At 40.0% G+C, this 18,893-nt stretch overlaps 1 pseudogene; it reads right to left on the reverse strand.

Moving 5' to 3' along the window:
* Window positions 1-17,723: 17,723 nt before the first annotated feature.
* On the reverse strand, window positions 17,724-17,890 carry LOC113598409 (uncharacterized; annotated as a pseudogene).
* Between the last annotated feature and the right edge of the window lie 1,003 nt (window positions 17,891-18,893).

The raw sequence follows: 18,893 nt of genomic DNA on the forward strand, positions 1-18,893 counted from the left end.
TTTTAGGGAGAAGGCAGGAGTTTGAGAGTAAACACGGTAAATTAATTAGAAGTTTCTAAGAAGTTATCCCCAGGTATCCTTTATTCTTTACTTCTGGCTTTTGAGCATTGCATAAAAATAGTACTCTAAATCTCTCTCATTCTTTTTTGTTTTCTTTATATGTTTTCTTACTCTGAATGGGCAAAACCACTTGAGAACGTGTGCTTCTCCTGGAGACTATGGATGGGAGAGTCTTGAAGGTAGCCATGGATAATTTGGGTAGCACGAATTTGTGAAGAAGGAAGAGGGGCGCCTGAGTGGCTCAGTCGGTTGAGGGCCTACCTTGGGCTCAGGTCATGATCTCACGGTTCATGGGTTCGAGCCCTGCATCGGGCTCTGTGCTGACAGCTCAGAGCCTGGAGCCTGCTTCGGCATTCTGTGCCTCCCTCTCTCTGCCCCTCTCTCACTCACGCTTTATCTCTGTCTCTCAAAAATGAATAAATGTTAAAAAGAGAGAGAGAGAGAGAGAGAAGGAAGAGAACTGTCCGTGTCCCCTTTTATTCACCACCTCAAAGGTCCAACTTTTCAATTTCTATTTTAATTCATAATTTATAAATACCTGCTGCTGAGTGCGATTTAAGACTACAACAGAGGGCACATTTACCATAAGACTGTAAACACAGAAGTGGAAAATCAATGCGTGAAGGAGAGAAGAAGGCTACGGAAAACTTGGGTTCATACCCTGGCAATAGTCATGCTAGAGCGTGAAATCTAGCCATTCTTTTTCACTTGGGTGAATTTGCGGTTGGAGGGATAGATCTACACTGTGTCAAAAAAATGAACATTTTACTTAAAGCTCTTGGGTGGGGGGGGGAGTCCAACTGAATGGAAATAACTTTTTTTTTTAAGGCAAATGAATGTTTTTGTGTATTTATTTGATTAGCGCTGCTTGTACCCGCCTAGGATTGTGTTGTACCTGGGGGGACAATTCGTGAATTTCTCAAAAGGGATACGGTTGGCCTGGGAATGAGAAAGTTTTCTTCACAGGCACTTTCTGTCTGGTTAGAAGACCCACTCAAAATTCAAGCGACTACGAAGTTCCTTGATGCCATGAGATCAGCAAGGAGCTGGTAACAACAGTGCAACACTTCCTAAATTCACCCGAATGCTGGAATAGCCAAGGAGCGTAAATATCATCTCCTACCCCTCCAATTCTGATCTGACTGTCGTGTCCTGGGTCTAGGGGGAGAATGCAAATTACGTTCATATTTATTAAAATTCCCTCAAACTTTACATTTTATCTCATGGCGTACCTGCGATTCTCTTGATTTTAATAGGATATTTTAATTTGATATTTAGTCCTATTTCGTCCTATTTAGAGGCTCCATGCCTGCCTCGGGCTCCTCATATCTACAGTATCATCTTCAGTTCTTCTGAGGGTATTTGTACCATGACTGGAGAACCATTGCGGTGAAGGGTAGCTCCAGCAAACTGTGATGATTTTGTAAAATACCATTCTTAACCCTGGGGATGATTTTATCCCAGAAAATAAGTCTGTAGAAGTACTTGGTGGTGTTGGAGACGCAAGGAGTCATCTTTTCCAACACTTGTCACCACAGCTCTTCTGATCACGTCATTTTTTCTGCTCTAGTCTCAAAATTTTACAGTTACTCAGCTACAGCTTTATGACTGCTTCAGGGAGAGAGAAATCCAGAAATTGACCTTGTTTTACCATCTTTTTCATTTTTTCCCTTCAACAGCAGTAACAAAAAAAAAAAAATTATTGACTTACTTCTATTTCTAGGGCACACTCCTAGGTAAACAAAAAGTACAGGCATAACTCCTGGTCTTCACCCACATACTAAAGGAAAGAAAATCGATCTTATACGTGGGGAGATAATTAATTATGAAAGGTAACGAAACATGGATATATATTATGTAATTAATTATTGAAGTCAATGAATGCATACTAGGCTCCTATTCTTGGTCAGGCATCGGGCAAAGCCGTGGGGCAGATACAAAGCAAAGTAAGACGTTCTTACACATATACTCTCTCTATATATACTCTCTATATACTCTGTATACTCTAGTGCAAAGTAATTAACATTGCAGTTGAAGGTACGTGGACCCTGCCATGGAAGCAGAAGGGGGAGTGACTAGCTCTTCGGGAGATTTTGCAGAAGCAAGAAGATTTTCCCCGTTTTACTAAGTTCATCTGTTCTATTTTTGGCATCACTCACAGGAATCATCCTTTCACCAATTTCTTGGGATTTTTGTCGTCTCTTTGGATCACTTTTACCTTTTTGCCTTATTAGCTCTTAGGACTGGACCACGGGACAGGAGTGGTGCCAGGGCAAATGCATGGACTTCCAACTCTGTTCTCCGATCTCCAATGCTGCCAGATCCCACATAAGCTTCCTCTTCTATTCTCAGTAGCAGCTGATACCAACTTTCACTACTCTTCTCAACCCAGCCTCAGCTCCTCTGCCAGCAGACAACTTTCTTTGCCTCCAAAGAAAATTTAGAAACCATTCGTATGCAAGACCATCAATTTCTGGTTGTTTTAATGTCTTTGTTTATTTGTCACCTCTATAAGGGTTGCCCTATGTAGAATCCCTTTCCACTCCCTCCGCAGAAATACTTTATTCCCCTTACCTGTGCATGCTTGATAAATACTTGTGGAATGAATGCTACGTTCCTACGTTCCTACGTTCCTACGTAGAATGCTACGTCTCCTATCCTTCTCTCCTTGTTCCTGCTAAGGATGTTCCTCTTACCTCTATTCCAATTCCTCTCCTCTCCACTTCTTCAGGAACCTAGATTTCCCATTTTCCAGTCTTTACATCGAACTCTTTTCTATCAGCACATACATATTTTTTAGTCTCTCATTAAAAAACTATCATCCTCTTTATCCAAGATCTTGGATAGCCAGCCTACAACTAAACTTCTTGAAAGGAGATCCTGCACTTACTGTGTGGACTGCTTCACTGGCCATTCACCCCTTGATTTCAATCTTACTTCACTGTCTTATGGTCAGAAGAAATCATTTTCAGGGGCACCTTGGTGGCTCAGTCGGTTGGGCGTCCGACTTCGGCTAGGGTCATGATCTCATAGTTCACAAGTTGGAGCCTCACGTCGGGCTCTTTGCTAACAGCTCAGAGCCCGGAGCCAGCTTTGGATTCTGTCTCTCTCTCTCTCTCTCTCTCGCTCTCTCCCCCTCCCCCACTCATGCTCTGTCTCTCTCTCACTCTCTCTCTCTCTCTCAGAATAAACATTAAAAAAAATTAAAAAAAAAGAAGAAATAGTTTTCATGAGAATGATCAACGGCCTCCTCCTATTTCTGACCCTCTTTGGGGTCCTGTATCATGGGCACTCCCTCCATCATGCATTCTATTACATGATCAAGGACTTTGTTGTTCACTTACCAACTGGATTTTTTATTTCACACATCCATTTTTTTGTCATTTATTCCAGAAACACCTATTGAATATTAACATGTACAGAAACTGTTATAACTCCTGAGAATTTACTGGTAAAATGACACAATGTTTGTACCAAATGGGGCTTATAGCCTTGTGGAAGAAGCAAGCATTAAACAAAGAAGAAAAACATCAATTGTAAAACTCGGACTGCTATCATGGTTTTGCAGAAGACATACAGTGCTCTAAGAGCATTTTATAGGAGAATCAGGCCTTTCGACAGACTTGAAGAAGATGTCCCTGAGAAAGGGACGTGGGGGCTGAGACATAAAACAGAGCAGGGCTTAGCTGGTCAAAGATAAGTGCATGACAGGAGGAAATGAGACGTGTAAAGTCCTGAGTTTGGAAAGAGCATGGGAAGTTTGAGCAACTGAGAGAAAGCTGATGTGGCTGGAGCCCAAGGACATAAGGGATGAGTGACAGATCAGGGGTCACATTACATGGTGACTTTTAGAAGAGGTTAGGGACGTGGGTTTCTAATACCAAGAATTTGTGTCTTTAGGATGGAGGTGGTTGTTGTTGTTTTTCATGGCTTTACCCTTAGCCATTAGTTTAGAGCAAGAATCATCATAGGCGCTTATTCAATGTTTGTTTAAAAAAATTTTTTTTAATGTTTTATTTATTTTTGAGAGACAGACAGAATACAAGTGGGGGAGAGGCAGAGAAAGAGGGAGACACAGAATCGGAAGCTTGCTCTAGGCTCTGAGCTTAGGGAAACACGGAGGTATGAAATGAACATATTTTGCTTTAGATAGGGCAAGGGGTTCGGAGCAATTGAGTGGGGGGTGGGACAGGGCAAGAAAGAAGTTAGAAGGGATGAGGGGACACGACACGGGAAGGAGAGAAGAAAGTGTGGAAGGTGACACCACTGAGGATCAGAACAGTGAGGAAAATCATGTAAGAATTGTAGCAGTTTGCAGGTTTGATGAGGATTTTGTTTGAAAGGACAGTTAGATCTTAGACAAGCAGAGGGATATGGGAAAGCATTCTCGACATGGGAAATGAAATGAGTTATGGCTCAGAGGCCAGAATGTACTGGAATTCTTCCTTTTCTAGTAAAAGCTGTGTCCCTCTTTAACCTCTGTACATGTTTCAGCATTTTTTTCTGGTTCATTTCCCATAATGAACTGTGCGAAAAAAAATAGTCTTTACCAAAAATGTGTCTAAATCCTAAAAAAAAAAAAAAATCCTAAAGAGAATATTTTACTTTTATTAGGTGTTTTGTGTGATTGAAAGGGACTTAGGAAAAATGGGGAAAATGACCATTTTTGTCCATAAATGTAGACTAGCTAATACATTTTAGGCTGCATGGTATTTTGTTTATTAAGCTCACTATCAGCCTCTTTTGTTGCCAGCTGAAGTACAGTAATATGGTTTTGCTCCAAATTTTACACTTTGCCAAAGGTCTGTTTCTCAGCTGCATTTTGGGAACAGCTGTCAGCCCCAAGCAATCTGATTGCTTTTCATGAATGATAAATCACTTCCCTGTACACTGATTTGTTTAGGTACAATAGGAAGAGACATCTTTCCACCTAGTATGTTAGCAGAAGAATTGTTAGAGTGAGGATGGTGGGGGAGAAGCCTGAAAGTTCTAGTGGGCGTTTCCTTAGTACTCAATGTTCAATTAATGTTAATTTCACTTGGGATGAATACTGGAAAGAAATTCTCTTCATTAGCGGTTCTGAAGGCAGCAGGAAAAAACAAAACAAAACAGTGGTCCTTCCTCTATTAGAAGCCATTATCAATTACCACTGGGTCATCTGCTTGAAAAGAAAAAGAAAGGATTCTCCAGGGTCATACTTCCTTTTGTTTAAAAAATTGCCCATACCAGTTGTTAAGGGTTAAAGGGGTGTTAGAAGTTCTGAAGAGAAAGCTCAAGTTTCATTAAAGTATCCAATTAGTGGGGCTCAACCGTCCATGAAAATATTTATCATCTTCCCAGCTCAGCTAAGACCTTATCTGCTCCAATTTTCCTCGCGCAGAATCACAGAAATCTACATTTGCTGCTTCACTTTCCAGGGCAACAGGCGAAAGTCTGAAGGGAGGCTAACTGGGAGGGATCTCATTTTTCATGTATTATGTTTACTGCTTGAATTTTAGTTTCGGAAAAAAGTTTTGAGGTGGGAGAATCCAGGGCTGTCTTTTGCCTTGAGGTTTGTTCACAATGGCGTTGTCCCTGTGTCCGCCTCTGGGGGTCTACTGTCAACATCCTTCTGTGAGCGACCTGAGCAATCTTCCTGCCTCACTCTTCTTATTGAATATAAAAAAAGTAATCCGTAAATCACAGAGGTTCACTGAGAAGAGTAAGTGGCCTGCAATGCCATCACAGTATGATTTTGGCCCCCGGTGTGTAAAAGTACCTCCCTTCGCTGTAAACACAGATGGCCTTGCCATGCAAGGCCTCTTTGCTCAGGGGATGGCGACTTCAGTCTAGCTGACTTGCTACAATCAGACAAAGCTGAAAACCTGTGGGCATCGTTCTTCAGCTGGATGTCAGCAGGCCAGGCACTTACTGCAGGGATGCTCTTTTATTTTAATAAGTAATTTATTTAATGAGCCGACAATGGCAAAATGTCAAATACGGAAACTTCAAGGATGAACAGCACAATTACAAGGAGCAGGAAGTCTATTGGGCTTGCAGTGTTCGGTGTCCTCAGACGTGACGTTCCTCGAGCCGATTTCAAAATCACTTGGCAACTGATTTGAAAAAGGATTTATGCCATTAGTCTTGAGAGAAGTAATGTCACCCCACAGTGAGTTTTAGAGTTAGTAATATAAAAATGGCGGGTGCTGGGTGTAGACAGCGTGGGGTAATATGGCGGGTGGTCATATTTTGTGGGAAGAGAAGTAGGAGCCATAGAGCTGGCCCAATGGAACATGCCTCCACTTGCCAAATCACTCATGTGGCAGCATCTGAAGCTTGCGTTGAGGGTGGACAAGGGAGAAGAATGACCCTTCCACTTGTGTTCTGCTGTCAGAAGTGTGTCCTTCCAATAGAGAGCTGTTTATTCTCTCGTGGTAAGTGGAAGGGCCTGAATTTGAAGAGGTTTCTGTTCCGTTCCAGATGCTGAATAGGATTTCCCTTAAAATAATAAATACCCCTGTCTAAGGTGTGTATAGGGTGTATTTATTAATTCCCCAATACTGGCGCTGGTCAGGGAGTTCAAGTCCTGTAAAAGTGATAAGCCATTTAACCTAAAGGTAGAATATAAAGGTTTATAGTAATTCTACTGCTCCAAATGTAATCTAACAATGATCTATTGAGTACCTACTGGGTACCAGGTGCCGTTTTAGGCGCCAGACACATAGCAATGAACAAAACATCTTTGCTGTCGTAAAGCTAACTTTCCATGAGCTGCTTGACAAGTTAGCCTCAGGTAGCCCTAACTCACCCTTTGAAATGAGTATTCCTTCTAAGAGCCTATCACAAAATTTTATATTTTTTTGCCAAGTGAGAAAAAGGGATATTGTGAACTGTGCTCTGTCTAATGTGTCTGTCTGATGCAATCTTCAGCAATTCCAATTAGTTTCTTCTTCCTATGTTAGAATCGAATTACAACTCATATTGCTTAATTCTTCCCTCTGACTCTGGTGGATTCTGCAATATGCCCGTAATCCTTTATAGGCCCAACTGCAGGGGCCAAGACCCGTTTCTACTCGGAATCTGGGGTCTGTGCTTGAACTTGTTCTGTATCGCTCCTCTACTGGCAACCGTGCCTATCTGTGAGGTGCTGATTTGCACATGGTGCTGGCTGGCTTTGTTTCTGAAACGAATAATGTGCATGGCTGGTCTCCAGTGATGTGTGGGGACTGCCATTTGGGGGCGTATAACACTCTATTTTCCATCCTGCTTAGAATTCTGAGGCTCAATGTCCAACATCTGTCATCGTTCACTTTGGAATTTTAAATTGTCTTTTTTTATGATTATAACAGTAATAATATTTATTATTAAAATAAAGTATAATGAAGAAAATAAAAATATCCTATAATCCTATGACTCTGAGTTAACCATTATCAACCTCCTCTTTTGCATATATTTTGTAACATACGCAGTTTTGTGTTCTGTTTTTGTTCTCAGCAGTATATTGTGGGAATATCCAGGATGTTATTGAAAATCTCTTAAGATTTCATTTAATGGCTGCATAATCTTTAATTGTGTAGCTTTACCATAATTTATTTAGCCATGCCTTATTGTTGGACACAGTTTCTAATTTATTACTCTTTTACAATATTGTGAGTAATAGACTCATTGTACATTTCAAATACCTACCTGAAGTAAGTTCATAAGAAAAATTTCGAGAAGTAAACTTACTGGATTAAATGTCATGAACATTTTAAGGCTCCTCATACATATCACCTGATTATTGTCTAGAATGACTCAGAAACTGTACTTGCACTAGAATCATGTACCCATGATTTAGAAAAATCTGTCACTGTGTTAGGCAAAAGAAGTATCTCATTATTGTCTTATTTTCCAGTTGTTAGAATTCTAGTGAGATTGAATATGTGTTTCACATGCTTTGTCGCCATTTGTTTTTTTATTCTGTATATTGTCTCTGCTTCTTTATTTTTCTCTTGATGTGTAATACACTGATAATGGCCTTCCAAGGATGCCCATAATCTAATTTACAAAACGTATGGGTATGTTATCTTACATGGCAAAAGGAATGTTTGATGATATGATTAAATTAATGGCCCTGAGCTGGGCAGATTATTTTGGATTATCCAGGTAGGAGACAAAGGATTGGAGTCAAAGTAGGCATGATCATGGAAGAAGAGGTCAGCAAAAAAGAGAAACTTGAAGATATCACATTGCAGGCTTTGAAAGTGGAGGTAGGGGCCATGAGACAAGGAATGCAGGTGGCCTCCAGAAGCTGGAAAAGGCAGAGAAGGGGTTCTCTTCTAGAGCGTCTAGAAAGAATGAGCTCCTAGGACATCTTGACTTCAGCCCAGTGAAACTGACTTTGGATGTCTGGCCTCCAGAAACGTAAGAAAATTAATTTGGGTTATTTCCAGCTACTAAGTTTGCAGTAGTCTGTTGGAGCAGCAGGGAAGGAATACACAGTGTGTTCTCATTTTTCTTATTGATATGTAAATTCTCTTTTATACAATAAAGTTCTTAACTTGTCATATATGTTACAAATATTTTTCCCAGGGTGCAGTTTGCTTGTAAATATTTTTATAGTATTTTCTGATAGAGTTTTGTTCTTAACTTTTAAAGTATTATTGATGTTACATAGGATAAGCTTTATTTCAGTGGTATACAAATTTTAAAAATTATGCAGTCAAATCTATGTATCTTTTCCTGGGTGATGTATTCTATTGCTTTTAAATCAGTTTTATATTCACCAATGTTACCTCCAGCATTTTTATGGTATGTGATTTTTCATTTATCATTCTTCATTAAGTTTTTATATATTTTTCATCCTATTTCAGGGCTATCTTGACTGTTTCATTAATCTGTCAAGTTCTGTGCCATTACCACACCATCTAAATTATTGTAGTTTCATAAAAGTTTTTATATCTAGTAAGCCAAGTACTCATTCATTACTCTTTTTCTTAACATTTTTTTAAAGCTGGTCTCAACATGTCACTTTTCAAGATGACTCTTAGAATCGTTTAGACAAGTTAAAAAATTTCATGGGTGTTTGGATTCGAAGTTTGCAATAAATCTGTAAATTAATTTGGAAAGAACAGCATGCTGCTAATGCCTCCATAGGCTCTTGTCAGGGAAGAACATGCTATTTTTTTAATCTATAAAAATAAAAAAATATATATATATGCATATTAATGTTTATTTATATTTGAGAGAGAGAGACAGAGAAAGAGCGTGTGAGCACTGCAGTGGCAGAGAGAGAGGGAGACACAGAATCGGAAGCAGGCTCCAGGCTCTGAACTGTCAGCACAGAGCCCTACGTGGGACTTGAATTCACAAACCTGGAGATCATGACCTGAGCTGAAGTTGGAAGCTGAACCGACTGAGCTACCCAGGCGCCTTAAAAATATATATTGGTATACAGTATTATAGATTTATTGATGTAATCTTAGATGTTATTCAATAAGATTAGTTTTAGGCATTTTGTATGTTTTGTTACTATGGGAATTGGAATGTTTTCCCACAGTATTTACTAACTAATTTTAGCTGATGTCTTGGAAAGCTCTCTATTTTTGTATACATATCTTCAGCTTTGCTGAACTTTACTAATTATGACTCTTTCAGTTGATTCTCTTTGGGTTTTTATGTATATAATTGTATCACAGGCGAATGCTGCTGATTTTATCTCCTACATCCTAAAAGTTTACCTTTTTTTGATTTCAAATTTTTAAAGTATTAACTAGAACTTCCAGATCTGTGTCAACTGTTCACAGTAACGTGATGTGTCTTCATTTTATTCATCTTTTAAACCTTAATGTCTCAAGTAGTTCAAATTTAGTATGGCTCTGGCTATTAGCTTAAGAATGGCCTTCTTTTTCCCTTTCTTGGTTAAAACATGGATTTACATTTCTGAGTGTTCATTTTTCTAACTGGATCTGTTGAACTAGTATATTAGATGAGTTGTTTACTGCATAATAAACTCGATTTGTGTTTCTAGGATATGCTATTTTGCTTCTTGGACATTCTTTGTATTATACGATAGACTTTAGTTGACTAGATGGTTTGTTGGTTAGGATTACTGGAATCTAAAGTTACAAACGAGACAAGGCTGCGGTTTTAATGTGTTCCTCGATCAGATTTTGGCACTGGGGCAGCAGATAGCTTTCCAAAAGTATTGTTGGTGTATTACAGTTTTTTCCCCTATTTCCCGAAGCATATATTGCATAAGGATTTGAAAGATGTCACCCATAAAACTAACTGCTCTGGGTCACTTTGGAGGTAAATTTTTTAAAGTTATTCCATAATCTTTTATGATTTCCTCTAACTGAGTTTCTTCTACATTAGTCATTTTCAGCAACTTACATTGCTTTTCACAGAATTGTCCTTTCATGGAGATCTCCATGAATTGGGCTTCCAAAGAATGATTCGGATGACCATGTTCAGTTCTTCCAAGGTGGCTCATAATGTCTACCATTCCAGATGCCAAGGAGAGAAGTGAATTTATTATCGGCATTGGATGCCTTACAGCTTAGTTCTTTCCTGGAAACTGGTTGCAAAGGGCTGGAATAGAGTTAACATAACACATTAAAATAACTGTAAGAACCTCCTCATCTGTTTTTACAGTCTCTCTCTCCTTCTTATATTTACTTACATGTGGATTAAAGCTTTTCAGATTTGTTTTAATTTTTTTTCCCCAAAGAGCCAGCTCTTGGATTTTATTGATGATTTTAATAAATATGATTCTGTTTATTAATTTGGTCATATATGCTTTCAGCTCTACTGTTTCCTTTCATCAGATTTTATTAGGTTTCTTTTGTTGGACTCTTCTTAATGATTTGATTTGAGTAGCTAACTCATTTCAAAGGGGAGAATAAGAACACTGGAGCTGAATGGCTAAGGTGAAGGATGGGGCAGGGATAGGTAGAGATCTCAGCTCCAAAGGCTGTTATAGTTAGGATAAGGGTGGGCCACCAATGCAAAAACAGAGACTTTATTTTGAATAGCTATCACTGGGTGTTAGTGGCTTGTAGAGCTAGGAAAACGTTATATACTCTGTGGACAGTTTTACTCTACAGTCTGCCCGGAATGCACTGTCTTGTAAAGACAATCTGTGCTGATTAACTCATTCCTTGGTTATAAGATCTTTGTGGAGGGTCCACCATGAGCGCTACATGTGGAGCGCTGTCCAAGGGACAAAGCGAAGCACACAACAGGAGCTGTGCCACTTTTGAGCGTGTCGTTGCAAAAGCAAACTAAGTTTGTAGTAGCCATTCAAAGGAGAAAGATCATAGTCAGGATCTGGAATACACAGAGAAGACTTTCTGAAATGGCAGAAGGTCAGCTGGGTCTGAAAGGAGGAAGAGGTGAAGGGGTCAGCAATAAACTTCACTAATTTGGAGTGCAGTGTGGAGAGAGCCTAACGGCGATGAGAGTGTAGATTGTGGATAAGTAGAGAATGTGTTGATCATTTCCCCCAGCATGTCAGGCTTATGGAGAATCTTCATAAGGCAGCACAGTTGGTTCCTCAGTGCAGTAAATGATGGGGGAGCCATTGAAGCTTCTTGAAGAAGGAGTGCCTGGTGAAAGCATCCTTTTCACGCGGTCAGGTTGACAGTAGTATTCAGGCGGGATTGAATCTGAAAATCAGGGAAGAAGTCATAGGTGTTTAGGTATGTGAATTTAGTGACTAATAGAATACCAAACGAAAGGGTGGTCCTGAGAGGTGACAGATGGAAAATCAGAGAAAGACAGGGAAAGACTAAAGACATCTCTCAGTATTGGTTCTCCAATATTTGAGACAGGATGGTCACACAGGGACCCTATTTGAGAAGTAATGTGATGTATACTGGAATTCTTGAGTTTGTATTCTTGAGTTTGAGGGTCTGGCTGGACATCCACTCAGAGAGTGGCTGTGGTTGGCTGGGGTGCAGAGCAGTAGGGGATATAGAGGTTTGGGACCAGAGCAATGGGCTTGGATGAATCTATGAGGAAGTTAACTGCAGATAGAGAAGAGCAGGGGACAGGGGCCTGTGGAGCTCCAGCAGAGTTTTAGATATGATTGGAGAATAAATTCAAAGCGTGTGAGAGACAACGGAGATGGGAAGTGGTATCTGGGAATCGAAGCCAGTAGGTATAACACGGCATGTTGGATTAGTTGGGCAGCAAAAAGAGAAACGTGTGCTGCTTGAAAGAAGGAAAACAGGGTTAATGAACAATAACACGAATGCCGGTAAAGATAATGACAGTAATGCTAGGAAAGTTTTTGTTTAGTATAAACATTGGATTATGCTTGAAGGTGTGTAGGGAAAGGCAAAAAGAAGTTATACAGGGAAAGAGGTTTAAGTAGAGGGGCAAATTTTAGACTTTCTCTGAAAAGTATTAACTTATACTGACCTATGTACATTCATCAAATTGAACAGAATATGGTTATGTTAGGAGAAGTTCAGCTCAATTAAACTAGATGGAACCTACTCTCAGAATGATATGTTCAAGTCAGAATAAAGCGCTATTCATATTAGTTAGCATGTAATATCCAAGAGCAAAGGAATTGCCAATTGATGACAAATATGAACCAAGTTCATGCTAAGAAGTTGTAGGGTAGTTAAAATCCAGGGTTAATCTGTTCTCAAGAATAACTGGATGGTTTTATCAATGTTGCTGTTTGGCCCTTCAATAAATGGAATCTACGTGTCTTTGAAGTTTATAAATCAAAGTGACTTTGATATGAGCTGCTTTGGAATAATTGAAAAAATACTGGCTTTTTTTTTCATTTTTCTTTTCTCTTGAGTTGTTACTGAAATTTGCATACTTCTCTCAGAGTAATAAAATTTCATCTAAAGTTCAAGGCAGCCACTTACACTTTGTTAAACTCTTAAGTTTAAGAAAATATTTCTCAGAGTGGTGATATACTTGTGGCTGAAAACTACAAGAAAATAACCGGGTACATAGTGTTTTCTTTCCTTTCCTTCTTTCCCTTTTCTTGTCTTCTTTCTTTCTTTTTTTAAGAGAGAAGGAGTAGAAAACCCTGGAGAAACAAAGTAGAAAACCATTTTTATTTCTGATCAAAGAGAAGAAGATAAAGATGTACATGTCAAGTGTGATTTAAAAGACCTTGCCCTTGCTTATGCTGAAGAGGAGGGAAGCAAGCGAGGAGCTGGGGGATTGAAGTTAGAAGCAAGGCCAGGGTGCTTGGAAATGGGGTCATCCCGCGGGAGGCCAGCGCAAAGATCAGAGTGTGTGGGGGTGTCTAGATGAAAATGGAGAAGGGCTGGCGAGGAAGAAAGAGATGGGACCTAAAAAAAGTCCGCAGGAGCCCCCTAAACTAGTTTGACTGTGTTCTTTTGTACGAAACCCCCGCCTCTGAAGCCCAAGGCCTCACCTTTAGGGCTGCTAGTCTGTTAAAGGGCTAAAGACCCACCAGGCCGAAGTCAGCATCTCTCTGCAGTTGCCAAAGAAACATTCTTTCTTCAGGTCGAAATGTAGTTTCTCTAAGACACAGTATTATATTTTTTCTCCAAAAACCTTTCTTATTAGGCTTAAGTTTGCTCTCCCTTCTGGAAAAAGGCCCTACAGAAGAGAATGATATCACTGGGCTCTGTTCATATTCACAGACTCTTCCTATGCTGCTGGAAAGTTGGTCAGAGTAAAACTGGAGGCGGGGGGAGGGAACCTGAGGTATATGTGCTGCTCCCCTGCTTCTGGGATGTTCTCAAGCGAATCGTGGTGCTGAGATTTGCTGCCCAGGGTGGTTCCGATGGTGTCTTGAGTCAGAAGGGAAAGACGTTTTCTATAGAGAACTTTCTTCGGTGGATTTAGCAAATCCATTATCCTATCAAAAGAGCTTGGTTTACTTCACATGAACAGGATATTTTGGGGAAAAAAGAACAACCTGGAGAGGAAGGACAGTGAACTTGTTAGGGGTATGGACTCTGGAGCCAGGTTGACTAGATTCACATCCCAGAGCCACTGGTGGCCAGCTAGGTGATCTTGGGCAGGGGCTGAACCTTTCGGTGCCTCATTTCTTCATCCACTAAATGGAGATGATGGTAATGTGACAATAGCTATCTAACGATGTAGCATACGATGATAATACTAAAACAATAATGACAGTAATAATACAAGGTTGTACTGATAAAATTAGTTGGTATATGTAAAGGGCTTAGAACTCCCGTTGGCACATATGAAGTACTTTGTAATTTATCTTTAAAATTTTTCATGCTTTTAAAGATTCTATTTTTTTATTTTATTAAAAAAATTTTTTTAACATTTATTTATTATCGAGAGACAGAGAGAGACAGAGCATGAGCAGGGGAGGGGCCGAGAGACAGGGAAACACAGAATCCGAAGCAGGCTTCAGGCTCTGAGCTATCAGCACAGAGCCCGACGCCGGGCTCAGACTCACGGACCGCGAGATCATGACCTGAGCCGAAGTCGGACGTCCAACCGACGGAGCCACCCAGGCGCCCCTAAAGATTTTATTTTTAAGTAATGTCTACACCCGATGTGGGGCTCAAACTCACAACCCCAAGATCAAGAGTCACAGGCTCTACCCACTGAGCCAGCCAGGTGCCCCACTTTGTAATTTAGTTGTTGTTATTAGTAAATGATGAATTCAGTGTTAGAGACTGATCCAATATCTTATGTTTTCTGTAACGTGTGGGTTATGGTTTGAGGTCAAAGTTATCTATAAAGTTTCCTTCCTCCCCGATATTTCCCTTGTTTTATAGAAACCAAATCATACTTCTCCTGCTTGAAAATGGCAATAATGTTGTTTACTTACCATCTGGATATTGCGTTCCATATTTTTGTTCTCGTGCCAAGATAAAATGCAGATCTTTGACTGACTACTTCAATATAGCTCAGTTGATTTAGTTCAGTGAATTGCTATTGGCTCCATCCACTGAGACAGCTCTGTGAGTTTTTTCTTTTTTATTTTTTTAAATGACATTTGAATGAGTCATTTGCTAATTTTTTTTAAAAAGGAATTTCTTTTTTGGAACTAGAACACAAAAGCTTCCTGGCTTCTAAGCACTCAAAATTACAAATAAGGTGACTAAAGTCAGTGATAGAAAAATCTGGAGGGAATTATTAATACTCTCAATCTTCCAAGAAAATGCTGAGGAGGGCCCATTTGCTTGAAAAGGAACTTGGTGCTTGGGTTTCTTTTCCATTTCTCAGAGTATGTTTCTAGTGGTAGGAATTCACGGATACATTATCAATTCGTTCAATTTATTTTTTCTAAAACCTGTATTGGGTGTCTACGTCATGGAAGGCAAAACACTGTCCTAGGTGCCAGAGGTGCAAAAATAGATTAAACAGGATTCTGGGCCTTCGGGAGCTCGCCATTTTGTGGAAGGGATAAGAAGACATAAGGATAATTCGAATGTATGACAATTTCCTAAATGGCATATCGGAAAGAGTCCCACAAAGATTTGGAGAAGAGAAGCAGCAAAGTAAGCACCATTTTCATGAATTAAATAGTATTTGAGTTGGATATTGAAGGACAGGTAGAATTTAGACAATAAGAGAAATTGGCAAAGGTAAAATGGAGAGATGGGAGACATTTTTAGGGAGAAAACATATTATCCAGCACCCCAGGGCTGCCCTAGACCCTGAAACTAAAAGCTGAATGAGCTGATGGGGTGGCCAAGCTCAATGGAACATGCGCACTAGTGGGTCGAAACAGAATGTATCTAAGTAAACGAATGAGGTAATCTAACGGGAGAGATTCTATACAATCAAAATAAAATAATAAAATGACAAGTGACGGTGTTGGGAGGAGAAGTTACTTTCGAGGGGGTCGGGCAGGAAGGTTTCTCTGAAGAGGGGAAATTTGATGTGAGACCAGAATAATGAAAAGCCTTTTGAAGGCCTAGGGAGGCTTGTTTGATGAACACAAAGGCCAGGGTGGCTAAAGAGTCATGGCCAGTGGTGAAGAACACTAAGGCTGCTGTGTGGAGAAGGACTGTGGAGTATAGGGGGGTCAGGACGCAAAGGAGAGAAATCTCTGGGAGTTTATTGCAGCAAACAGGCAGCAGATGATGCGGCCTCAGACTGGGGAGGCAGTGGGGAGATGCGAGCTAATTCTGGAAAGACAGGGAGTCACAGAGTGCAGGGCTTCACATTCTCTCAGTCTGAGAATTTGAAATTTATTCTGGAGGTAACAGAAGAGTAAAATTATTTATGGATTTAGAATTTTCCAGTGTCTATGCTTTGATCTGTTTTTTTCCTGTGGAAGATACTTTTTTTTTTACACACCTTTGGTAATTGATTAGTACCTTACATAATGAGCACTCTGTGGTACCCTAGTGATTTGACAGATAAGTGCCTCTTAGAAAGTTGTCCACTTTATAACTGCCGTGGAATCAGATCTTGGGAACATCTTCAGATACACAGAATAGAGACACAGATTTTTTTTTTTTTTTAGCATAATGAGTCTACATTATAATATTAAAAGTGGTTGATAATAACAAAAGAAAGTTTTGTTGTTCACATAGATGCTCTCCTCTGAGAAACAGGGATGCCCAAGAAAAAGGTTTATAAGACCACAGGAAATGTAAATAGTGGGGAGCTTTGAGGAACAGGGAAAACTAAAAAGCTTATCTCCACCTAAAAGCGAGCAGTCATTCCTCAACTGCAGCATTGTGGATATTCTGGGTTTTTTTTTTAAGGGAAGAATCTGAAAATTTCCTAATTTTAAAAAGATAGAAATTGGGTCGCCTGGGTGGCTCAGTCGGTTAAGCGTCCGACTTCGGTTCAGGTCACGATCTCGCGGTCCGTGAGTTCGAGCCCCGCGTTGGGCTCCGTGCTGACTGCTCAGAGCCTGGAGCCTGTTTCAGATTCTGTCTCCCTCTCTCTCTGACCCTCCCCCGTTCATGCTCTCTCTCTGTCTCAAAAATAAACATTAAAAAATTTTTTTAAAAAAAGGATAGAAATTAATGAAAAGAAATTACTACACTGCGCAGTCCAAAGTGAAATGTATTTGTAGGTTTGTTTCAGGCTGGGGGTGGGCGTACTTTGTAACTTCCCAAGTGAAGTCTCCTCCAAGGCCCATTTAACAGCTCTGCTCTGGCTCATCCACGGTGCAGCTAGAAACAAAACTCAGTACTTTGAAAACTGACACCTGATGGGGAGGAAATAGAGGAAAAAAAGCCTGTGTGTGTGGTGGGAGAGGCTGAACGGGAAGAGGAAGCGGAAGAGTAAAGGGATGCTCAGTGAGGCGGCCGGTGTGGTCTGATGGCAACAGCTGGGAGAAACAAAGAAACATCCTGCGTGCCATCATCGGTACCCCATGAGTGTTTGTGATCATAGGACAGTTAAGACTATTTCCTTTGTAGCTACAGACAGTACCTGCATGTCTTTCCAGACTCTGTAGGGCTTACGGAATCTTGAAGTAACCTAGACCCTTAGCATCTGTGACTTCATTTTCAATAATTATAGATATAAGCTTATTTTCATTCTTAAAATTAGTATCCCATTTAAAGTTTCTTGTTCAGTTAAACTAGCCTTCCCATTAGCCCTCTGGGCCACCCCAATTCTTAGTGAACTTCCCATTAGCTGAGTATACAGTCCTAATTATGGAGCATACCTAGAAATCAATCAGTCTGATGCTCTTTTGTGACCTCTTTGCTTTGTTGTAATATTTGACAACAATGAATTCACTTTTTTTGAATATATTTATCTTGTCTTCCCAAATACTGAGTAATTTTGAAGGCTGAAGATCTCAGCTTATCTTTCTTATACCCACCAGAGAGTTTAATATGGTACTTTTTTCAATTAGCAATAATCGCGCCTCGGATAAACCTCATTGGCTACGATACTGCCACTGAGCAAAGCTTAATATGGTACTTTTTTATCCAAATATGTTTCTTATGTACAAGGTAATAAAATAGTGAGGTGAAGAGCAGAAAATCACACTTTAGCCAACCATACTGTCTATATGAGATAAGAAAAACTCCTTTGGTTATTTCATCACCACTGCCCCCCCCGCCTCCCGCCAGGTTTGAGAATTGATTTTTTAAAAACGTCATTGATGACTATTTTGTCATTGCACAGGCATGGCTTTTGTGTTATGGAGCCCAAGAGTAACTCTATCCAAAGCAGAAGATGGTAACGGTTCATAAACCTGGAATTTAGCCACGCCATTTAATTAGAACTTTTAATTTGATGAGAACTTTTGTTTTGTTTTGTTTTGGCCAACCAATGTTTAGAATTGGGACCGCTTTGTGGCTCAGTGTCTACCATGGTTACAGCATCACCGTGTGGATCAAGGATCACGAAAGAAAGGCATAGCCAAGGAAATCTGTGATTGCAGAACTCATTAAAGAAAAGGAACATTGTCTTTCCCCACATTATGTTGCTGGCTAAAAAAGAATTGCCTCGCAATCTGGTTAAAGAAGCTATAAAAAACTTTAGTGGGTATTTGCAGCTAAATCTTAATACGACGTGGAAAACAATGGCGTCGAATTTCAACAAAAGGAAGCAATACATCAAGTACAACCTTGTCAAGGACCCTTGCTAAAGAATTTACTGCAGATTATCAACTATTTGTTGGGGATTTTCTATATGTAAGGCTCTGGGTACCTTGGGAGACATAGTGGGGAAAAAAAAAGATAAAATCCATGCTTTTAAGGTCTTTCAAATTTAGTGGACAAGAAGTAGTAATGTAACACTTTGTTTGTTTGTTTATTTAAAAGAGAGAGCAGTTGCACGTGAGAGCTGAACAGGGGCAGAGGGAGAGGGAAAGAATCGTGAGCAGGCTCCCTGCCCAGGCGGGGACCCAACTCAGGGCTCCATCCCACAGTTGTGAGATCAGGACGTGAGCCAAAATCAAGAGTTGG

Source organism: Acinonyx jubatus, chromosome C1, assembly GCF_027475565.1.
Source record: "Acinonyx jubatus isolate Ajub_Pintada_27869175 chromosome C1, VMU_Ajub_asm_v1.0, whole genome shotgun sequence".
Lineage (NCBI taxonomy): Eukaryota > Metazoa > Chordata > Mammalia > Carnivora > Felidae > Acinonyx > Acinonyx jubatus.